Raw genomic sequence first — 25709 nt, 5'->3', positions numbered from 1 at the left:
TCATCGTTCTGCTATCGACAACACATGCGCTGCCCGTGCGTGGAGGATTACAAGTCCATCAGAGACGCGAAGGGCTCTTGGAGCCAAAGGCTCCAAAAGCGGCAAAGCCAAGTGGATGCACCATGGCACAGCACAATCGGTTCAGCCTGAGCCAGCCCGTACAAAAATTAGACGTACCGTTTCGTTTATATTGACTTTCTGTTGTCTTCAATGGATTCTTTATTTGGATGCAACTTAATAACGTACATTATTTATGCACGCAGGGCTGCCTTCTAGCTTCTTTGCTGGCATGGGCGTTCTGCACGGAAATATTAGCGTTCATGCTGAGCAGATGTGCGCATACCACACCATGGGGATCGTAAACATAAATTTATCTTGTTCTTTCTTTGGACGTTTACGAACGCACATGCATTTCCATTGGTTTTATCAAGGTGCGGCACTTGCCACGCACTTCATCACGCTAGTGCTCTGAGACGCCTTCAGCGCAAAGCGAAACTGTGTTATTGCTTTTTATGCTTGACCTTCAGGTGAAGTTGGCATGGCTTCTTTTTTTTAAGAATGACCTTGCAGGATGGCTAAGATATGCGCATCGTTCAGCGCAAGCACTTGTTAACGAGGCAATTAGAAGGTTTATCGAATCCTGAAAAATAAGAAAAAAAAGAGATGCTACGACAAAGAATCCAGAAAGATGCCCTTGTCTATTTCTTCGCTATAAAAGAAATTCTGCTTCTCGAGCCTGGCCAAAAACAGTGCAGTTTTGAATTACACCTGCAAGAAATAAGGTAAATTTTGTTAATAAAACTAGGCTCTCCAATAAAAACGAACAATTTATGTATATATTTTTGAGCTTATTTGATGGAATATACCATGAGCAGAAAAGGGAATACTTTTTTATTTATTTATTTCAGGAGCGCTCTACTTCGTGAAAAAAAAATTATGACAGCTTTTTCGTTCTTTGTACTTTTTGCAGTTTAGAAATTGAACACATATGTTTTTCTTGCGTCGTCTTGTTGAGCCAATCCCGGCTTCACGCTGATGAATTGTGTGAAACTTTTCCTCGTTATTTCTTCCGCATGGCTAGACAATATAATCCTGAACTTCTTATCCTACTCGACAAGTGCAATGTTTATATCAACAAAAGGAAAATGAGAGGGCATACAAACAATAAAAAAAAACTGCGTGAGGGCAAGCCAGTAAGTGGGTGCTCCTGCTTCAAAAGTACTTCTTCGGCAGGCTGGTCCTTCCTGTGTTGGCTAGCATATTCGTTTGTACATCTGCTTTAGCGCCGAAAATATTATTTAGTTTGTTGTTTACCTTCCAATTTGTTCTTGTATTTTCCTTGTATTTTGTTGCAATTCCCGTGCACGTAATGACGGCCTTCTTGAAACTTTTATGGCGGGAAACTGATGTCTGCAGTTACGCAGGCTTATTATCAGCATTACCACATTGTACCGTGCTCGGTAGATGCCATAAGGAATAAATGAAGTTATTAAAAAAGCGACGCTGTCACTTGAATATCCTGAATAATATTATCGAGAACTCACTCAACCCATGCGTTTAGTGTCTTTTTTTTTTTTAGACTACGCATGAAAGGTGTCAAGTAGTCGATGACTAGAATGTATTCCAAAAGCAGCAGGCATATGCACGTGTATCTGATTTGGGTTTATCATTTTGCTCACGACTCTTCATGCATAGTAGTGGTTGAAAGAAATGATGGGAACACATTGAAAAAAGGGGTACTACCACTTGATTAAAATTGAGAATAGCGGTTTCTGTATACTAAACAGTTATACATGTTTGGTTACGCAGAGCAACCCATCAATACGTTGATACAGCTATTCTGTTCTAGAAGCAGGATGCACTCGAGATTACATAACTTGCTTTGGAAGCAAGCCTCAGCTTAATACTGTTCAAGGACAGTAGAATACCCGTTTCACCAGTACAGTAACGCCAAAGCAATAGTCTTCTACACCGCGGCATGCGAAAAAACAAAAGCTCGACGAGACTATTCAATGTATTTTACAAGTATTTATCTCGATGATTGACTAAGTGATTTTCTTACGCTGTGGTAGCAGGCAACAGGGTGAATAGGCTCTAGATTAGATTTGACGACCAGTTGCTCTGAACTTGTGCTCAAATCTAAGCACATGAACATTACTACACTCTCCTGTGATGCTAGAGTCAATTATTCAATGCTCATGTTCTTGCTCTACACACACACGCCATAATAGCTACTCAGCTCTTATGCACAAGGAAAACTGCGTCTTACTTAAGAACACTCTAATTGTTACCTGAACAAGGGCCTGTTCAATAGGTAGAAATGATCGTAAGAGGGATACAGCCAATTCTCATGGTGGAAATAATATTAGGGAAGGCGTCCGACCAATGGCGAAGAGGACAAGAAATAAAAGCTTCCTATGCTCGACCCAAGTACTGCAAATGTCTCTATGGGGATACAAAAGTCACACTGGTATTGTGTTCGTCACCTTAAGATCTCAGCACTACAAATGAGTTCATGCATGGTAAATATGCGTTTCATTTTACCTCTATAACAGACAGCTTTGTTTTCATTTTAAATACGGTTATTTATATGGGTTATTGCGTAAGTTTTCCAACTGCCCTCGTACTGACCCAATTTTCCCACTGCATTACGTGGCTCAAACTCGTAGCAAATGAAGACCTGATCAATTGACAAGGAGACGATGAAGAGGAGGCGGCGCAAAAACAGAGCAAATAAGCTAAACCACCCCAAAAACAGCAGGCGCACCGAGAAATAGGAAAGACAAACTGCGCCACGGACTGTTTTGGTCACTGTATCCGTGGGCTCTAAGCGTCTAAACTACATCCACCCCAACCCGCCCAACCAACCCACCCATTTTTTTTTCAGTGATGTCTACATCAGCAGCGAGCTCGATTGCGTCCATAAATCCCGGCGAGCTGCGTTCAGCTCTCGAACAGCGCGGCGCAGTGGAACGCACGCCACGGGCATTTGTTGTCTGCCTCGACTTGCGGGGCTGTATATACTGGCTGTCTTTCCGGATAATTGCTTTGATCACTGACAGCGAGTGTTTATTGCTCTGTATTGGCTTGTCCACCCGTTTTCGCTGACAGGAATGCGGAGTGTTTTATTATAACCGGTCGACAAGCGAAGGGTTCAATTGTGCGTTTGTCACCAAAGTATCTCTGTTGTTGCACCTACTAATGTGGGTCATGTAGCGATTGTTGCCGCGTGAGGTTTTAACGAATCGCCATTACCACCGTAATCATCCACGCACCATCATCATCTTCGCCGTCATCTGGGTAGCAATGTTGGTAACTACGTGAGGAAGTAGCTCAATTTAACTATAGGTTTCAGTCAATGTAACGAAAGCCTAGCCTTTTTAGAGTCAGCGATTTCGTAGTAACTTTCTTTTTACGTGAAAAACGAATAAATATCCTTGGTAAGATTCTTGAGAGGTCGTTGATGAACTTAAATTGATTACTTCGATGTCATTCCAAGGGAGACATGTGAGCCTCTGCTTGTCGCTACTTCTGAAGATATACCGAAGATCTCCTTAGTGAGGTAGTTGGCGCATCAAATCTACTTTGCTAGGCAAAGCACACTCTTTCAGACCCGATACCGTGTTATATTATTGGGGATTGTTTTCCTTTTACACATTCCTAGCGTCGGCTCACGAAAACAAGTTGTAATTTAAAGCTTTAGTTCTAAAATGTAATAACAATACGTCAAGGAGCTTTGGAAATATATAAAAAAATTCAACAAACAGAGCATTGTTCATGTGAAGACGCAGGTTCCGATTCCAGCTGCGGGAAGTTGTTTTTATTTTTCCCTCTCTTATTTTAAATTATCTTTTCTACATTTCAACTAAGAACGAGGAACTTACCTTGTTCGGTCTTTGGTTTCATTGTCTGTTGCTTTCGTACGATTATAACCAACGAAATTGGAGCCCCATGGTGTCGCTTCTTCTCGTTGAGTGCACATAATGCAATTTATGAAATTGATGGCAGTGGGCTCTCAATGCACATACACATACAACAAATTTTGAAAGCAAGGAGGCAACGGAGGCAGCGGAGGCAAGCAATGGACGCGTTACCACGTGATCAAACGTGGCGGTTCCCAGCAAATTTCCGCGAAAAGGGTCTGTATGTCGAAACTGATATCCCCGCCGTGGTTGCTCAGTGGCTATGGTGTTGGGCTGCTGAGCACGAGGTCGCGGGATCGAATCCCGGCCACGGCGGCCGCATTTCGATGGGGGCGAAATGCGAAAACACCCGTGTACTTAGATTTAGGTGCACGTTAAAGAACCCCAGGTGGTCCAAATTTCCGGAGTCCCCCACTACGGCGTGCCTCATAATCAGAACTGGTTTTGGCACGTAAAACCCCATAATTTAATTTTTTTTTTGAAACTGATATCACGCTCAGGATGCATTACGAGTAGATATGACTTACAAATTCGTTGGGTACAATTCTGAAACTCCGGTACACGTCATAATGTGCCAAATTCAAAAATATGTGGCAGAGCTTTGGTAACTAGTTAAAAATCCATTCATTTTCGACGTTAAAATGGTGTGAGCGCTTTGGAGTAGTCCAACTCAGGAGCAAAATTTTTAGGCATGCTACAGTCGACTAAAACATACTTATCTCTAAAAAAAAGGAGGACTCCTATACACGGAGTGGTACAGGCAGGTCGGTCATTGTGGTTTTGGTTTTCTTAACTACATTAAATCTGAGTAAATCTTAGTCTTCATGTTATCCCTTTTTGTGGGAAACTTTAGTTGAAAGCAGACAACGGGAAACTATTTACTGTAATTATTACGATTGCTATTACTATTATTACTATTACTATTATTATAAGAACGTAATTTTTTATAACGTGAGTTTCGAAATTGTCGAGATGAGAGAGCAGACAAGGGTAATCAGTGTCATTGGGGTAATACGCTATGACCCATTAGATGAAAAAATATCGCTCAATGTTTAAATAACAAAGGCTTAGGCAAATCCATATACGATGCCCTCACTTTTAGGGGCGAAGCTCCTTATAGCGGCACCCGTTCCGTCCCCGTCGTCGTAGTAGTAGTGTGTAACCAGTCTGAGAAAAATGAGAAAAAAATTCCGAAGTTATGTCCGTAGCGCGGAATCGAACCAGGGTCCCCTCGCTTCCGAGCGCGCGGCGTTAGCCCACTACGCCACGAAGCGGACATGGACACACGCACCACGATTGCAATAAATACCCAACATTAACGAAAGGCCGCGTTTCTAGCGCGTTTCTAACGTGTTTGTGCTAGCGCGTTACGGCCCGTGTAAGAAGCTGGTGTAAGACGCTGGGGCCTCTCCGCCTTACCTTCAACGCGTTTCGAACGCGCTGCCCAAAGCGGTGGCAAGTCAAGTTCAAGTCGAGGAGCGTTTATGAATACCGGGGGTATACTCTCTCAGCAGTCATGTGATGGCGTCGGCAAACGCGGTGCACGTTCCGGCATGTGTAAATGGCTGCGTAAGACGCTGTGGCCGCTCCCCCTTACTAGAGAGTACTGCACGTTTCTAACGCGTTTGTGCTAGCGTCCCCTTAAGCGGGAGATCCGATGATTCCCTCCAGAGCTTCGCCCACTCATCATCATTCACCCCGTGGATATGCTGTGATTTTTTTTTTACTGTAGGACAGCTGGCATACTAGGGGTGGTCAAAAAAGCTATAAAGCCAAAAAAGTTTAAAGTAGTCTCATAACAATATTAGCGTACCGGCCTGCCCTTATCACGAAGACGCAAAGCACAGGATCTGTTTTTTTTTCTCAGCTGGGAAGCCTGTCATTACTATTCCGCTGATAGCACCGCAAAGTAATCACAGTATAGCGACAACCTAGCGTAGACGGGATCCCTCCTCATAAATTAGTGTTGTCAGGCTGGCGTCCATCTTGGCGGTAATAGCGCTCATTAAAATTGATATCTTTGACTGGCCACGTTGGCGCTGAAGTGGGCTGTCGAATGCGGCAAATGGAGCAATGGAAGGGCTGTTTACACAAATTAAAAATCTACAAAATTGGCTTAGAATAGCATTCTCACGCAAATTGTCGACAACCTTATGTAACAATAGTTACAACTTTGTTGTCACGGCGCATGTTCCGTACGGTACTAGGTTTCAATGACTTAGGTACGTTATCTTGCGTTACTTGGGGAGCTTGCCGTTTGTAATGTTTGCGTATATTAAGAAAAAGTGTTGTCAGACATGGCAGTAAACGGGTTACTGCCGCTTCAGCGCGATATATTCCCATGGATGCGCCCCCCGCTATCATTTATCGCTAGTCACTGGTCAATTAAAAGCTAGCTTTTATTCTCAAGTCATCCAAAATACAAGTTATGAGCTGCAAAAGCGCAGAATTTTCAAGATCTTTTGGCAATTATGGCGTCCATACATCTTATGAGACACGTCGGCCTAGGACGGTAGTATGCGTGATAATTGACTGTCTTGGCTTTGGCAGGTTTGTCACAAGGCCACCAAGGTGACGCCCTGTCAGCTAACGTTCTGCGTAAGCTTGCGTTTCCCGTGCGTTAAACGCGCATGCCACAATGTACTAGTAGACTGTTACGCATGCGCCAGGCACCGAGCACTATTCGAGCCATCCTGCATTGTGTGACTAGGCACAAATGCCTACCCCTGAAAGAGACATAAAGAAACCCAACTAATATTCCGAGCAAATGTTTATATTGTCACACATCGATTTAGAGACACTGCAATTTACCGAACGGTCAGTTCACCCAAGCGTTCTTGCTTGCCCCTTCACATACTCATAGAGACTAAAGGCGCATTCACACCGGCGACTTGAGGAGGTCGCGCGACCATTTGCGACTCGCGAACAAAAAGCGACCGAAGGCGACTGATGTTCACACCGGCGAGCCCGGCTGAGCGCGACCTGCAAGTCGCAATCCCGGACATTCTCGTTCTTCAGCGAGAATTCTAGGGATCTACGCAGTTAGCGGGCACTTCGCTGGCACTGTGTAAATTTGTTTCGCGTTCCGGCAACAGCCATGCATTTTGATTCGAGCGATGGCTGGATTTTGATTCGAGTGAACAGGAAGACGTCGTCTCTGTGCTGATGTGCTCTGCCTTGGTGTCAGCTGTGGCAGCGCGGAAGCCTCCGAAGAAAACGCAACAAGAGTGTCACTAAAAAGCAATTCGATTAACACAGAAATTGGAAGGCCTAGTTGGCATACATAGCATATACACTAAGGAGCCTCATTGATTATGTATTGTCATGCTTCATCGCTCATCAAATTCTCATGTTGCCTTTCCTTTTGCACGACGTCTTCTATCATGTTGTTACATTCTCAACTGCAAAATGCGGCGTGCGGGTCCGGCTCCCAGCATTGGGCACTGAGCGCAACATGACTTCGTCTCCCATAATGTGTTCATAAAAATATAAGGATGAGTGGTTGCAACGAGGGATACTATCCGAAGTGAAGCAATGATTTGAGCCTGGAATGTAGTCATGAAAGGTAGATGGCATTCGGGAAGGTTACACACAGAGTGCTCTCGTAACTTGATATTTGGAGCAGCACTAACCATTGCAAACCTACTATAAAGACAGAGTGCTGTAGGGCTGCGTCAACGTGCCAACAACGAAAGTTGAGTCTCGATTTCTCGAGGGGAAGGGTAGGGTAGAGTTATGGAATGAGGCATAGTGGAAATAGCGAAGGCGTAGAAATGAACTACATCGTACAAGAACAATCTGCAGAAAGAGCAGCAAAATGTACTAAGTGTAAAGGGAAGGACCGGAATAAGCTTCTGTGTCTCGGATGCAGCCCTTTTTTCGTCGAGAGGGGGCGTCGCATCTAACGCCTCGCAATGAAGACACATACCTGGCATTTCACTACCCCGGCCGTGGAAGCATTCCAGGGATAGCATTACTTTTATAACAGATGGACTGGGCTACGTTCCCTGCGAGCGTCTCTTGTTAGGAGCTGCATTCCAGCCAACTCATGAGCGAAAAGCACTCTTCCTTTTGGGCCATGATTTGCATGTACTCGGGTCTCCACATTTGTGATTTTACACGCCGACCAATTTTTTATTACCAAAACAATATTTTTTCTAAGTCTAATTTGGGCTTTGCGCCACAAAATGGGTGAAGCATTTTATAGGTGTGCATATTAAGTGAAAGATTAAAGGTAATAAATAGCCAGGATTGCTGTACTTATCCGCGCGTCATTGCCCTTTCATCAGGGATTGCAAGCATTAGCAAGCATCATGTTGACGTGAGAACACCGAGTCATATATAGCATCACGCTCGCCACATGCTGAAAATAAGAAGATTGAATATTACCACCTCTGAAGCTTACACTCTGGCCCTTCGGTATTGTGCAGTTGGCAGTGAAATGGTGTAATCACTGAGCCATGACGCAGGATTGTCAGTGTGTAACTCACGCACAGTTTGGTGCACAACATATGCTCTGAGAGTTGTGGAATCCTTGTGCATAATTCGGAGGTAAAAGCAGGTACTACTATGACAGACGAGAACAAATTTGTGTGCATCGCAATTAAGTTGTTAATGACAACATGGCGCTGTCCTACGAGAGAGCCTGCTGTTGTAGCAGTCAGTGAGTTCAAAGACGCAGGAACCATGGAAGCCTTCAGATTTCTTTTACACATTATCAGCCCCGTATCAGGCACTTTGCTACATCGTTTTGAGCCTCTTCATGAAAATAAATTGCCCATGTTTTGGTGAGATCGAATTTGAACCCGCCAGCACAATTGCCGAGCGCTGCATTCCTTAGGTCACATGTGCGCGCGGACTTCTCTCGTACAGTTCCTTGGGTTGTGAGTCACTTGGCACAAGCGATGCATTGAACAAACTCTTCCCATGCATTTTCTCAAGTTTGTTCTTGTTGGTGGCTTTGCTTACTTGGCATAACGGGGACTAGCGATGCATGCGTCGAGAAATACGGGACCTCACACGAAAACATCAACGTTGTGTTCCACTAGGCGCTTCTTTCGGGCATCCGCCTCTTCAAGAATCAATGCGCTCATTCGATTTCTTTGTTTATTTCACTGCTTCCTCCACAACGAGCTGCTTCTCTTCCAGAATTCCGCATTTCACCGTCGCCGACTTAAACGTTCTGTTGCCGACTTCATTTCTCCGTAGCCTACTCATTAAATGTTCTACGGCCAACTTCTTCAAACTTCTGCTGCCGACTTCGCTTCTCCGTAGCCGACTCCTTAAATCTTCCAGCGCCAACTTCTGCAATCTTCTGACGCCGACTTCTACACGTCTTGCATCTTAGCATAACTAAGCGCTCGTCCTTGTGTTGCTCCTTTTCTTCATCCTTGTTTGTTTTGCGCACAAATAGTTTTTTTTTAATGAATCTTGCCTCTTGTCCTGATTGCCTATTCGGCCGCGTGCATGGAAGCACGTATTATTGCTGCTGCATTGGCTAAGAATATGCACGTGCCCAGTGGAGCACAAGTAGTTAAAATACCCAGTGGCGCAAGTTCATGCCTACGTGGCAAGACAGCAGTAACCAGCACCCACAAGGCTGGGGAAACAGTCAAACGGTCGATTCATTATTACGCGAATTAAATATCCTGTAGGAATGGTTTCTCCAAATGCCTGCGTTTCTTTATTTCCTCCCACGGCTAAGGACAGCCAGCAAATGCATGCTGTTTGCGTGAAATAAAAGAAGAAATAGGTATGTTGTTTGCGAAAATAAAAGAAGTTTAACAAAAGCCATGTTTGCCAAGGCGTTTTCCCATGTTCGGAATTTCTCGAAAAGTAACGTTTGGGAGACGCGCGGTCCTCTTTCAGATGTACGTGCTCAGAATACAAGATTTCAGACCAGCCTGCGGCAGCGTGTCGCTGAACTCGAGAAGCATCGCATGCCTTGGATATTTGATGAGCAACAGAGCAGACGTGGAGCAGAAGAGAAGAGTATCGTCTGCTGCGATGAAGCAGACAGAGGCGCACTCCCACTAGCCGTCGCTTCGCACTCGCGTACAGCAACATGCGGTGGGGCCGATGTTCTCACCACTCAGCATGGCTCTGTTCGTGTCTCCATTCCTCAGACATTAGAGGATTGAAAGACTCCGAGACGGGAAGGAGCATGCCCTGTTGTTATTAAATCATGGCCGGCGACATTCTGGTCGATCGATTCCGTAGCCATGGCATCATCGCTGCTGTGGTGGTATTGGAGGGAAATTGACAGAGCTGCGAATGGGAATAGGTTGCCCGCACTGATCCTTATTTGCGCCTCGTAGCGGTTGTTGTACCGACTCCTTGTCCCCCCTCCATTCTCCCCCTCCTCCCGTGCCCGTAAGCCATACCTTCTTATCGCGTCAGCTCGGCTAAAGGTGTACTGACACGTGTTTTTCGAGTTGCAGAAACTCCAACACACGCCTTGCAAACGTACGAAGCAAGTATACATAATGAGAAGCAAATATACTGCATTTCAACTTGACACTGAGAGAAAGCTAAATAAACAGAGCTGCTTTTGAAACGGTGGACCTGGAATCAATGACCTGACTTTGAAGCCATCATCAAGATGAAAAATTTCAGACTAGGTGTAGCAGTATATTTAGCTCTAACGGCGTTGCTTGTAAAAAAATAAATATAGATAGGCAAAAAGTGTCATGCTCATAACTTTTCACTCCACTCGCCTATAGAATCTGCATGCGGTGATCGCGGGATTGGAGAGAACCAGGGTATCATGCCATCATGGCGCTATCACATCCTTATTACCAAAAGCTACAGTGGTTTTTTAGAGTAATGTGGTAAATTATTTGAGGCCCTCTGCGGCTTGTTACCAACATTCGTGGTAGTGTTTAGAAGGTCTGGGCCCTCATTTTACAGAGAAAGATGAAAATTGGAAAATGTTGTGCCGGCACGCCTTTAATGTGTGTTTTCGTAGTCGCTCGCACCCTAGGTTACATGCCCTGAATATTTTGGAGCAAAGGGAATGGAAGTGAGAAAATTTGGTCAGAAAGAACATAGGGCTGTGTAAATTCAGAATAATTGTTCATTATAAACTGTGGCTGAACATCATTGTGCTTTCCGGCATATAAAAGGGTATAGTTCCACGATGCCCTTCAGAAAACAGTGCTTTTCCCCGTACCTGCGTTTGTATTCGAGGTTAAGAATGTACTAATCTTTAAGGTGACAGCGGACGTTGGGAGGAAATTTTATTCAGGGTGTTTCATGGGAGCAAAGATGTGTATAAAGATTTAGAGCCCTTCCACTACTGTGAAGATGGAAGCCAGAGAAGCTGTGACTGTGGTGGGTCTGCTGTAGTCAGTTGTGCCCCCACGATGAGAATAGGCGTATCGTCGCTGGGCATTACCCAACCGAACATGTATATCATGAACGTTTCGATGTCTTTCGTAGGCGCTGCAGGGGGAACGTCAAAGCGTTTTATTAAAGACGGCTACGCTAATCGCGGCGCGCACACAAGCGCTAACGCGCTCACGTGGTCGCCAGGGTGACCTACGTCACGTAATGAATAACCAAACGAAAGATCCGGTGAGAACTGCGATATAACGCACACTTTTTTACAATCCCAAGTTTGAAAACGCCGCCAACCCGGCGTTTTCATGCGACTCCACGAGGTGGCGCGAAGATGGAGCGACGCTTCGTGGCGCAACCTACCACTCCGTTTCAAAGAGGACGCTCATAGCATCCATCCATCCATCCAGCAAAGAAGGAGCGTCGCCTGCCTAGCCTCGCTAGCCTCCCAGCAGGGCCCAACTCAACTCGGGTGCAGCTTCCAGCAGGCTTGCCACGCTAGCCTTGCGGGGGCTCCGCAGGCCGCGAGGGAGGAGGGACCGTGCGCTCACGAAGACGACGACGCTCGAGCCAATGCTCATGATGATAGCTTTTTTTCTAAACATGGACACGATCCTGGGGAACCTTGCCCTTAACAACTTCGCTGTAAAAAATAACACTAAATTTCAACGCACGCTTAGACCGTCACGCATACTGACAGGCCAGAATCACTACGCCCGATCGCCAACGCCGGGTTCGCTGTCGCAACGGGGAAGACGTGCTTAGGCGTTAAGGCTCAATCCCACCGGCGACTTTAGGATGTCCCGCAACCATTTGCGACTGGCGACCAAAAAGCTCACTGAAGACAAACGATGCTCACACCGGCAATCCCGGCTGAGCGCGACCTGCAAGTCGCAGTCCCGGATATTATCCTTTGCATCGAAAACTATAGGGATCTACGCAGTTCGCGCGCAATGCTCCGGCACAATTTTCGCTGGTTTCGCGTTCCGGCAACAGCCATGGATTTTGATTCGAGCCGAAGAGGAACACTGTGCTGATGTGCTCTGTCATGGTGTCAGATGCGGCAGCGCGGAAGCCTCCGAAGAAAAAAGCGACGCTGGTGGGTGCGCCCGTGCTTCCGTTCGCGAGGAGAAGTGACCGGCCACTCAAACCGGCTCCTGCCCGAACTTCGTGCGCAGTGACGAGGAGTATTATCGAGAGTAAGTTGTAATTACTAGCTCGCGTTGCGTGGGAATGGGTGCATAATTTTTGCGCTTTCCTTTGCTGCTGTTTATCTTCGTGCGAATGCCACCGCGTACATTCGACACGTTGCTGGAACTGCTGCGCCCCAGCATCACAAGGCAAGACCATGGATTTTGATTCGAGCGAAGAGGAAGATGTCGTCACTGTGCTGATGTTCTCTGCCGTGGTATCAGCTGTGGCAGCGCCGAAGTCTCCAAAGAAAAAAAAATGTCGCTGTTTCGCCCGAAAGGCGAAGCATCAATTGCGATAGCTAATTAGTAGAGAGCTATTCGGAGTAGGGATAGTAGTTTTATCGGCTGCATAAACTTAAACACATTCGCTTACTAAGTGAATTAACAAGCTTGGTGTCAGCGCGCACAAGCAAACATGAATAGATCACAGTCGATGAGCGCAGACAACTATTGTCAAAACGCTGGCAGCAAGCGCAGCCGCCGCAGCGAGCGAAGGTTCGTGCGGTCTATCGCTTCAACGGAAACTGAACGGTGAATGCACAGCAAATACAAAGGTCAGAGCCGTGTGGAGATTGCTTTCAAGATACGGTGCGCGCGACAGCCCGCTCCGGCGCAAAGTACAAGCGCAGTTGTTGGCAGAGTAGAAGCTTCCCCCCCCTCTCCGTCCCATGCTGCCTTCCCGCATTCCTCCTTTCGCGTGGGGGATTGAATGGCCAGTTCCCCTTGCGCCCGGTTGCAAGATAAGCATTTGGCGCCGCAGCACAGCGTCGCCCCCCTCCCTCCCTCCCATACTCCCACGGCCTCTCCGTGATAGTGCGCGTCCCACGCGCGCTTTCACTCGCACATAAGGCGCGCGGCGACGATTCTATCGCCCTTGTACTTTATACGGAACCTAATGGTGACGGCAGAAATCCGCTTGAAGTGTTCGTATAATTGCTATGGCAATAAAAAGTGACGCTATCATGGTGGCGTGGACATTGCATTTGGCGCGACGCAAGTAGACGCTGGATGAAAACAGATGATAACATCACTTTTGGCGCGGCGCTGATTGGTTTGGTAGTTTCGTGACCATGATCGCTCGACTGAAAAATCGAGCAGCGAGCGACTGGCCCAAAATAGTCTGCTTTCGAAAAAAGTGACCATTTGCGATTGGTCGCTCAGCGACCAACTTGGTCGTGCGACCGCTGTCAGTCGGTGGTGTGAATGAGTCTTTACGGGGTGTAATGTATGTATATTTTGGGGAAATAAGCGGATAGACGACTGACAAAGATAACTATTTCGGCACCAAATATTAGGGAACGAGGTCAACCATGTACACATCTATTCTGCGTCATGTGGTGGGCAAAATACTGTCGCTGACATGACTAGCTGAGGCTCCTTGCTCATCCTACTCGTACGATGGGCCTGTGCATATATATATATATATATATATATATATATATAAACGAGACAGGAAGGGAAATCGAGGGGCGCAATTGTTGTTAATCACGACCATAGAAATTGCCGACAGACAATGAAGCCAACGAAAGCATTGGTGAAATTAGCTGTGGTCGAAATGGAACTGCATAAAATAATGTTTGTGTGTGTGTACATTTGTACAGTTATGTATATATAGATATATATCGCTGGTGCAAAAAAAAAGTTGTCGCAGTTTCACCCGAAAGGCGAAGCATCAATTGCGATAGCAACTTAGTAGAGAGCTATACGGAGTAAGGATAGTAGTTTGATCAGCTGTATAAACTTGGACATGCAGCAGCCCCAGCAACGCGCAGAAATGTTGTCGACGCCATCGCTGTTTTGCCCGCGTTCGCAACGAACGCGCGCGGCGTTGGTGACTTGCTAGGGCCTCTGGGGGCGCCTCGGAGGTTTTCGACGAGATCAGAACGGGAAACTCGTCGAGCAGCGTCGTAAGTCTTTACCACCTTCTCGCCTCGCAACGTTTTTATATAAATACGCATTTGGTGCCGCAGCTAAACGTCGCCTCCCCTCCCTCCCTCCCGTGCCCCCATAAAAATAAAGTTGTTTCTCTCTCTCTCTCCCGTGCCCCCACGGCCGTTCGCGCGACGGAAGAAGTCAGGTTTGCTCTCTATATATGGTGATTGTCAAGAAGGAAAGACACGCTTAATCCTGCAGCCCTTCAGGGAGCACGGCGCAGAACGCGCGTTTGTTCTCCGCCGTGCTTTCGCTCCCCGTGAAAGAGCGCGTCCCTCGCGCCATTTCACTGGCACATTCAGCGTCCGGCGCGCGGAGACGATTTCCTCGCCGTTGACGCCATACGGAACCGCACGGCGACGGCGACGGCGACGACAACGCCAACGGCAGAAATCCTCTTTGAGTGTCCATATAATTGCTATCCAATAAAGACCTTCAGCTGTGAATACAACGCCTTTGTTGTCCTATATTTCATCCTATATATTATGCTTTCGCACTGTTTGTTTTCCACGGTGTAAGCCCACGAAGTCCCCCAGTTCACAATTTTGATTGGAGAAAGACCCGAAGGGCGCGCCTTGTTTTGAAATGTGTCGGTTCTAGTATAGCTAGTAGTAAGAGCACCTGACACCCGCCACTAAAGAGAGGGCTGCATACAGCGTCACCGGCCTCACTATAACTGTTACTACACTGTTACGGCCTCATCGTAACTCGGAAAAAAATTAGAATGCTCGGTAATTGCACTAAGCGAAACCCGATCACCTCACCGATCCCGCACTTCAGATAACCTGTCCAGCATTCGACCCGAAAGCTCCCGGCTCCCTTCCCCCGCATCCTCTCCCGCATGCCCTTCCTAACTTGACAATCCTCACGCCCTATCTTAAACGACAGCATCTCGCATGATTTCCCATTCTGCCCTTAGTTCCCGTCGTCGCTTTGTGCTTGCGCATTGACGCGTGATTTACTTTCCGGGGGCTGTCGCATTCTGTTGCCATCGTGTTGCCGTCGACACCCCTGGAAGCGTCTCGTCGCTTTTGTAGCTTGCTGTCACGTGACTCCGCACAAACCCTTTCCCCGCTTCCCAAAGAGCGGGGAAGGCGCTTGCGAGTCTCGTCTGTACGCAGGAACATCGTTTGCTTCACTCACCGACGCCTCCAAACTTCACTCACCGACGCCAGCACCCCCTTTTGTCCTGTTCCTGCATTCCACGTCGGCTCGGCTTTCGCGTGTTCCCCTCTTATCGCCTCTCAGACGAGCGGGAGTGCGGGGTGTCTCTTATTTTTTCTTTCTTAATTTATTTCTTTTCTTTTGGTTGTTTAATAGTGCGCTCGCGTTGGCGCAGGAATTCTGCTTCTGGTGGCCTCAGGGAACGGCATAGCTTGCGCCGGGAGGCGCGCGGGATGAACAAAAGGTGCGTGTGGGAAGCGCTGCCAAGCCGAGGCGTGCCGTGTGCGTCGACGCGACGATGTTCGAACTGCGCACACGATGTTCGTTGTACGCGGCTGGCATGTCGAGAGACAAGCTTTCAGCCGCGAGTACACAATGTAGGTCGAGGTTGGTGGGAGGCATAACAAGGAGGCGTCAACTAACGTGCCACTTTATGAAAAAAAAAAGAACAGTCATGGAAGAAGGGAAAGTTGTTTTACTTGTAATCTTCCGCAGTTTATGTATTAAAAACAAACACGAAATCAGCTCATGATTGCAAACAATTATTTCGACGCTTTTTTTTTCATTCCCTTGATGCTAGACAGGAATTTAATAGCGGAACGAAACAAGGACCAAACTTCTCCTTCTTTAATTTTGCGCTGAAGACGGCAGCGCCGGCATTCATGAGAGCGACCTCGTGTATTTTAAACTTTGGTATACACTAGTCATTGCGCGATAAGAACAGATGGCACAAGAAAAAACACTGGAGCTGACTCGCAGCTGAATTTTTGTTGCGAGAAGCACAAAGTTTATATGCTAAATAAGGATAAGGAGGGATTGCTGAGAAAGGCCTTCATCCTGCACGGGACATAAAAATAGGCTGATGACGATGATGATACCCAAGGACAATATGTATGTGCCTAGCAAGGCGAATAGCAGCAATTGAAGTACAGCCTGTTAAATAATCTGTCAAGGTACAAAACGTCAGCGTCATGCGAAATAATTAACGTTCTATTTATACTTGTGCCTGCATAATTTTAATATGGCATGCCGCAATGGCTTACCGCGTATCCATACTCTGAGCGTGGAGGAGGAGAAGGAATGAACTTTATTTTAGTACAGCACGTTTGCGAGATCTAGGCATCTCTACATATATGACGGCCTCAAGCCCTTGGGCCCTGGCGGCATCTTCGGCCTGCTAGATTGCCTTAAGTTGGTCTTCCAGTGCAGAGTTGAGCAGCGCTGTCTCCCATTGCTCTCTGGTCTTAAGTATTTGATTCTGTATGGATGTCCGAGAATGAGCCCAAACCATATGTTATAGGTCCACCCTATTTTGACAGAATGTGCATCTATTGTTGGTAATGGTCAGGGAAGTAACGGTGGTAGGCCACCGGGATTAGATATGTATCCCTTTGTAAGAGGCGCCGTGACGTCACTCGCCGTCTACTTAGCGAGGAGTGTGCCGGGGGGAAACGGGCCCTTCCCAAATTATGGTATTTGGTGATCTCGTTAAAGCTGGTCATCCGGTCTCTCTCCGTTCCCAGTATATGCGTGTCACCTGCTCAGGCCGTCAGTTCCCGAGCCAGGGTGTGCGTTATTTCGTTCCCGGGAGGGGAGGTGTGTGCGGATGCCCATATAATGTAAACATTTCGATGTTCACGAAAGTTGGTCTTTACCGAGAACACTGGTTTCTAATGGGAAGAATAAGTGATTCTGTTACAGCGTCCGCGAGCAACTTTCTCGCTGAAGGACAACCGTCTGAACTAATATAAGACATGCGGGAAGTCGTTAGCATTCATTATTTCTTGTGTTCTTCCTGCCATAGATTATTGTTGGCGAAACAAAGCGAAATATTGCAGCCGAACACCGATGATGTGCCCAGAACCATTGATTGTGTGCCGAGCTAGACGTGGTCGATGGCCAAAGAAAAATCAGCGACAAAGCGAGCAACAATTTGCCGGTAGCGTTACCGCTATTCATAGTCGGAGTGAAAAGTTTACAGACCCGGAGATTTGATAAAAATATATTCATTTCAGCAGCCCGGTATCTGGATCGCAAGTCAGCCTATGCCAATCTATACGAATAATACCGCTCATTTGGATGGTTCTGCAGGCTACGGCGCAAAGGCTACAGAAACATCTGTCCAATCCTTACGTGTGTAAATTATGGACCCCGACTGTGCACGACGGCAAGGCTCGAACGACTCGGTAGGACACGAAGGCGGTCACGCGCAGGCTATTCACCGAGTTCGTACCCACCTGCAATTGACTGCAGGACCGCAGCTTGCGTCGATAATTAAGGGCTCCTATAATTCATGTACTGTAGTAACTGTGGCGAGCGGACATCCAAGGCATTGCGCGCCGCCATACCACTTTTGGGATTCGGGCGCAAGAAACTCGAGTGGGCGTTATTGGCGTGTTGGTGGGCCTGGTGTTGCGTGGATCGTAGCTATATCGGTAGACAAGGAACTGTGTCGGCAGTCGGAACTTCCCGAAAAAACGCACACGGCTCGCTCGAGCTTCCCACGCACTTCCGAACGCCGAATATACCATGCTGGCTGAAATACGCATAGCATCTGCTACGGTATACTGGTGGTTCCTCTCTTTTCAGAGTTGCTGGCCGCAGCTTACCCAGCGGTTCGCGTTCAGTTCCTTCTAGAAGTGTGAATGAAGTCCTAAATTGTCCACTTCAGTCATATACACATTTTTCCAGCCGAATTATTCTTGCCAGTTCTGTTTTATTTAATGGCAAGAAACGAAACCACACGGATATTAGGCTGCGGGTAAATTCAACCCACTGCTCACCCAAGCCGGCTTAATTTCAATTCAGTGTGCACGATATCGGTTCAGCCCAAAACTTTACTACGTAAAGGGACGATTATGATTATTTGAACGTTCGATGTGCCACGTTGCGTCAGCAATGGTAAAGGGATACTTTTTCCTTCTTTGCAAAGCCTGTAGACAATACTTAGCTTCTGTATGTGCTTCGTGCGGGGGTTAAATTCTTTTTGTATATAAAGAAGGGAAAGTATTGAGTTTGAACTGAATGAATCTTTAATGATTCCGTAATTACGAAGTATCTATCGCTACAAAATTAAGAAATTGTGATATTATACCGCAGTGCCATTTTTATTTTTCTGCTTGACATTGGCAAAATTAGATGTCCAATACTTGAAACTTTATTCGAATTGATAAACAGCAACCTGTCAAAAACAGGACCTATTTCTCCACTGCTTGTTGGAAGCCAAACTGGACAGACAGTATCAGCTATCCTTGAAGCGAATATTTATTGTCTGTTGATTGCTGCTTGTTTCTAAAACCATGTCGTCAATTTTGGTGCAATTCTAGTTTCTCGGGTATTTTGTTACCTTCACGGATGCACCATATTGAACCCGCGCGCCGTCACACTTATGTGACATTTGGGGCTGGAATTCTGCTCCCAAACGGTCAAAGCCTTCCATGCATTTATCGTAGATAGACTCATTCGGCCTAACCTCGCAGATTGTCGCGTATTATAACTAAAAATATTGGTTTCCTTATGAATGATTTCCTCTTTTCTCAACCAGGGAACGATAGTTATTCTTTAATTGGAGATTAATTTATGTAAACGGATATCGTAGCTATTCGTTGTGTTCGTGTACACACACACACGCACACACACACACACACACACACATATATATATATATATATATATATATATATATATATATATATATATATAGATCACTACATGTGTTATGCTGCTGTGCGTGTGTTATGCTGTTAACATTGTCTGACTTAACAATTTTTGGCGTTACCCAAGAGCGACTACCTCAAACCACCCTATCAGTGCTCTTTCCAGGCTTAATCATAGAAAGTGTATCAGGCCATATATATAACACGCTGCGACACATACAAGTGTTCTTTTTTCCCGTCTACCATAGAAAAATGGAACGCTCTGCCACACGCTTGCATGAATGTTGAATCCTTGGAGGCGTTTACCGCTAATATCGAGAAATTTCTTTTTGTGTGACCCCTTGACATTGCAATAGTCGACATTTTTTGAAATCACTCTGAGACTTGTGTAGACGTGACACTGCTCCATGTGAAATTGAAATTATGTGCTGTTCCTCTTGAGTGTGTAGAAAGCATTGTCGCGTAAAACTTTGTGCTGAGGTAACATGATAACTATTGTTCTGTTATGTTGTGAAATTCATCTGTGCATTGATTGTTCACTCCTGTATGGGCCTGTTAGTAGGATCACTGTATCCATTAAATAAATAAATCAATAAATTTCCCATTTCTAATCTTGGTTCTCTATTGACTTGTGTACTATCGCAAAAACTGGGGAATGTACCATTTAGTGGAGTGGTTTTTGTTTTAATATTAAGTTAACTCCATTCGCAAGTTATTAAACACCACATCATTCCTGGCATGCTCCCACATCTTCTGAAATGTTACTATATTGTTTTTTAAAAAACTGGTGACAAAATAGTTGTCAACATTTACAATTTTATCCAAATTAATCAAAAAACAAAATCATGCTAATGTGTTCCGAGTGGCTGCGTTTTTCTGCTGTCATCCGATATTATCATTCTTGAATCATACACTGACAACAAAACAGCCTTCACTTTCCGTTCCGTATAAAGAAATGTCATTGCAAAACATCTGCAATTGTTGCAAATGTTAGGATTTCGTTCGACGCACCTGTCTCTCTATTGAACTCTATTTAGCAAGTGTCTTCACGAAGCCTAACTTCCCGCTGCCACCTGAGACCTTGGGCATACGCACTTTACATTTCTCACTCTGCACGGGCTCCACCGAAACCTTTGTGAAGACTCTCGTCTTCCTCTTTCACTTCGAGCCATTGTAAAGAAAGACTTGTTTTATCTTTACATTGGTCTTACGGTAAACAACAGATGGTGATAAAAAAATCTAAACTGAGAGGAGACGCAGCACAAGACAAACAGAAGTGATGCATCACGACAGTTAGATTTTTTTGGCCAACATTTTTATCGCTCCGTATTTTCCTTTCTTCTGGATGGACCTTTGCATGAAAAATAGAGGTGTTTTTTCTTTAGTTTTGTATTTGCTTTCCTGAAAGAAGGGGCTCACAAGGACACTGGAAGGTGCTCACCGGAAATGAGCTCTTTCGCAAGAGCTGGTGCAGCATTTTTCGTCCGCTCTCACGCACACACTTCTTTACATACCACGGTGATTCTGACGGTGAGCATATACGTATATCACCGGTTCAGGAACCACTCTGCGCAACTACAACTGCTGTGGCATCTGGCTATTATCATTACGCCCCTCCCAACTGCATCCTCCATCCCCGTTTTCCCACTCTTCATGTGAGCGGGATCTCAAGTTCGCAGGTTTTATGCACCATGTACTTTGAAAGGTTGCTCGCACTTTCCACCCACAAAATGTTTTGACAGATTACATGAAGCCTACAGACTTCCTTTGTAAAGTATTATTGTGCTGACCAATAGATGAGCGAAGCAAGCAATATTCTCACTCACTCGCGGCATTTCATTGAAGCTTGGGCGTCACTAAGATTTAACAAATGGGACATAACTGGGATAATTGAGGCTCATATGTAGTATCGCACTCGTGGATAGACTCAACGAGTGCGATAGACTGAACCACACTCGTGGATAGACACGGCTGGCACGAAATCTATTGAACTTAGTGCAGGTAATGGTACGGAAATTTAAATGACTGGTATAAGTAAGGATTAGATGCGCATGTCCATGAAATTTCATCTGCGTCATGCCTTACACAAGCTACAATTTTCTAGGATTCATTCCTAATGACACATACGCTATCTGGGACTAACATTGACACAGTCCCGTTCTGATTCACACTCACACATGGATTCCGCGGTGTCTTCGCAAGCATAAGTGAGTTCGCGGACGTGTGATATAAACTGCCTGCGAACCTATGGTTTTCCATGTTTGTCGGGTATTGTGTTTGCAGTATCTGCAAACCCGCCCCTCGGTAGTCTTGAAACCACAGGAGACCACGGAAATTATATTAGATCATTAAGGAGACTATGTACAATTATGCTAGTGCAAAGGATAAGTATAAAACAAGACAAGACAGTTTGCATAAATTCGTACACAATCTGTAGATCGCATTTCTGAACAAGTTGATCTGCGTTGCCATGTTCGCATTGAAAGAAGAAAGTTCGATAAACAGGAGTGAATTGCCTCAGATTGGCGAGCCGACCTTTCCATAGGTGGACCAAGATAGGTCGACAGACAGCTTAAAAACAATACTTTTTTCAAACTATTTCTAGCTCTGAGCAAGATAGGTCCACCTATCGGCTCTTCGGCCAGCCTTTCTTAGGCACTTTAGGTCGTTTACCCAACATCGATGTCACATTGTGTTATCATCTGTTGGCCGCCATCTTGACTTTGTGTATTCACCATGAAGTTTTTCAGCACAGCTAGGACGATATAATTCTATTTTGTACAAGCGGCAACAACTGACAAACGGTGAATAAATGTTCTGTTCGTCGGTCAATCTTGATCAAATCGAACTATCGGGCCAAATTCACGAGCCCGAATTTGCAAACCTAGTTGTAAACTCCTGCTTCCGATTCGCTGGCCGTCTTCGCCAATAAACCTAACATCGCCATTGTTGCACATTTTCTTACGAATACCTTAGTAATTTTTTCCAACGTTGGCGAAGCCACGTTCCCAGTTTATTAGGATTTCGGCAAACTTGTTTTTAATTATTATGTTCATGATACTAACAGTAGGGCTACTTAATACGGACTCATTTCTGGTGTAATGGGGATATAAAAATGCCGCTCTATCGTTCGGTCTTCGTTTACTGTCTGTGGCGCCAATCATAAGCGATCAACTTGGTTAACACGTCGGCCAACAATGAGTGATCATAAAATCATTAGTCATCTGTCAAGAAGAGCTTCAGGGCCTTCAGTGTCAACCTTAACACTCAAAAAGCACAGCGTTGTATTGACATCGATACTTTACCTTTCACTATTATAAAATTGTGCTACCTGTCAGCCACAGTGAAATACCAAAGAAAACAGAGAATTCACCTGAGTTTCTGCGTAGTTTATACAGGGTACAATTTATCTTTTCTCTTTCGAATAGTTTCAACATAACGATATGCTATCCACTTCTGTTAGAAGGAATAATAAAATGAGCTAAGGAAAAAAAGGAAGTGTCCACGGAAATGTGTCAATCAGCTTCCTGTGACTCACAAGAGGTCCAATTACTCTTATCAGCACAAAAGCGCACGTATAGATGAAAAAGAAAAAACAACCAAGGGGAGAAAAAAAAAAAAGAAGAAGAAAAATATGCGGGAGACAACGAACCAAATATAAAACAAACATAAACCGGAAAGAAAGCAGGAAAACAGGTCTCGCAATCGGAAGCAAACATCCTCTTTCCATTGGTCCATCGTCTTCCTGTATTCCGCCAGAGCTCTTGACCACAGGATGGCGGAGGCTGACCACTCAGGTAGCACCCATGAAGCATACGAGTCAATGCGCCCATCTAGATTTGTGTGAGATAACGTGGACTGCACTTCTGTAGACCTGTCGTACCGGCAAGGCCAGGTTACACTGGAATACCATGTATGCACGGAACACGCTTGGGCAGGAAAATATATATTGGACTGAACATTAGGGCTATTAAAGAGATGTATATCTATTTCTCCAGGCTTTGTGTTAAGAGTAAGCTTGATCTCCATGCCAAATTTGGTTTCTTTGCACCCTGACAACTCAATGTTTTCAGCTTGATTTATCCGTCGTTTTTTTTTTTCAGAATTTGGCATCAATACTCAGCGGATTTCAACTCATCGACCAGAAATCCTGCTTTCCTTGTTTGTTCGCTGCCTTCACTCCCTTCTGGACATCTGGCAGGAGCCTACAGAACCCAATTTTATTTTTCGTTTCTGTTTTGGGGAACCTGATGAAACCGGCGCCAAATTAAGACTGGTTGATGCAAGAGACACAGGACACAAACATCAAACCAACCTTGAAAAATTTCTGGTTTCATTTGTTTCTGTTTTTGTTGTCAACGTATCCCCTTTGAGTGTGATATTCCTTCACGTAATTTTTGAAACAAATGGCACGCTTACCTTTGCATGCGTCTTATTTTGTACATAGGCCTTCTTTTTGGGTAGCTTGTCCAAGCTATTTGAACGCTGAACAGGTTCTAAAATATGACCGCCTACTTTATACAAAGAGTCTGGTATACGCAAAACATACACCCTAGCACGTGATAAGTATATATATATATATATATATATATATAAGCATATCATAAGAAGCCCACAAACAATAACACCAAGGACAAAAAGGGGAAATTAGTTGTACTTATGAACTGAATTACAGAAAATGATAAATTAATTTATATATATATATATATATATATATATATATATATATATATATATATATATATATATATATATATAGATATATATATATATAACGACCACAGGGATATGCCATTATGGGTGAGGCAAAACCAGACAGACTTCGGTGCCTGGTGCGCACAAATGTTTTAACTGGGCCTGGTCAATCAGTCAGGAGCGGGACAAAGCGCCGCTGGCCTTCGATCTTGCTACCACTGATGACCCTGCTCGTGCACCATAAGAGTGCTTGCGTGTCGTCGTCGTCTTTTCTGTTCGGATATCCGACTGTGGCACGTAGTACCACGCTACATCTTTTCAAAAAGAATAAAGTTTAAACATCGCAAAAACACAAAATATGCGACCTTGCTCGCATGTTGAGAAACGCCGACTGGTGCTTCGGAACAACTTCGGGTCAGCAGCAGATGGAAAACGTGAAAATAACACAGCCAGTTTTACAAGTGTTTCGGTTTTCCTACAAACAGAAAACTTGAAGTGGATTGTGGAAACCAGCAGCAAGGGCCACAATAGCTATCACTTTCTCCGCCTTTTATGCTGCATTTTTTTGTGGTTGTTCGTGGCGGTTAAACTCAAGCCATACGTGTTTTTTAACAAATGTTCAGCAAAACTAAAACGTGCAGCTGCATCGTCTATGTGACCTGAACAAACAGTGCCGCGTGCTTTGATGTGGGCAAAAAACCATGCTCGGGATTTTTGAAATTGAAATCTCTGAGTCGTCATGTTCGGTTCCCTAGCAAATGCGAATACACGACGCCCCATCCACTTAAAAATATGACTTTATTCATTGTCGTGAAGCGGTTTCTTTGTGTTGACGTAACAACACTGAAAGAGAAAAAGAAACACAATAACATGGAAGGTGGACGCTACAGTGGCAGCGGTAACCGGTATAAATGAAGAAGGTAATGGACGTCTCGCACAGAGTCGCAAGAATTGAAAGAAAAATGAAGTCCCATCGTAGTCGGATGTCAGTGAAAACAGACCCAGGAATAGAATGGTCGCTCCATTAGAGCAAATGGACGAAGAACGCGCATTTTGAAGTACATCAGAAAAATGGAACGCGGCAGTGTATCTTAGCATGTCATCATTGCTGAATTCAACTCTTGCCCCGGGCAGTCTTTCTCATTGAAATTGAAGCAACGACGCAAGGGCAGGTTTTTGTAAGATCAAAGCGGCCGCATTTGAGCGGATAGGTGGGTAATCTTTTTTTCATGTTTTTATGATTAGTATATTTGTGTGCACGAGTCCTCGCATCCTAAGCTTCAAAAGTGGCTTCGAAAGGACCCTTTAGAAATTAAAAGGATAATCGTGAAAAACGGGGTGAACCCGATAGAAAGAATATAGAGAGGCTGGGAAAACGCTGTAAGCATGAACGTTCAAAAGGGCGAGAGCTTGATTCCTCTCCATTATTATCTGTTTGCTGAAATAAAGTTTATTTATTTGTTTATTCATTGGTCTCTTGGCTTGAAATTGTCTTTTGACAATGCAAAGTGGTTGTGTTCCACAAAAATATTGCGCCACAAACGCTAGAATTCGCGCAGTGATTATGCACGTCCGGTTAGTCTTATTTCGTTCTGCGGTAAGGAAAATAAAATTGTTTCCAAATATAGACCAGCAACGGCAAATAAAGCGTAGTAAATAAGCACACAAAGACGCGTGAAGCCACAATCATAAAGATCATACAAATTCGTGTAATAACCACCATTCTCGTCGTATCTGTAGGATCGTAGCGACGGAGTTGATACTACTATTTTTAGTATTAATGGGTGTGCCCATAACGTCGTGTTTTT

This window comes from Dermacentor silvarum, chromosome 5, assembly GCF_013339745.2.
Source record: "Dermacentor silvarum isolate Dsil-2018 chromosome 5, BIME_Dsil_1.4, whole genome shotgun sequence".
In the NCBI taxonomy this organism is placed as follows: domain Eukaryota; kingdom Metazoa; phylum Arthropoda; class Arachnida; order Ixodida; family Ixodidae; genus Dermacentor; species Dermacentor silvarum.
This window is presented reverse-complemented; position numbering follows the sequence as displayed.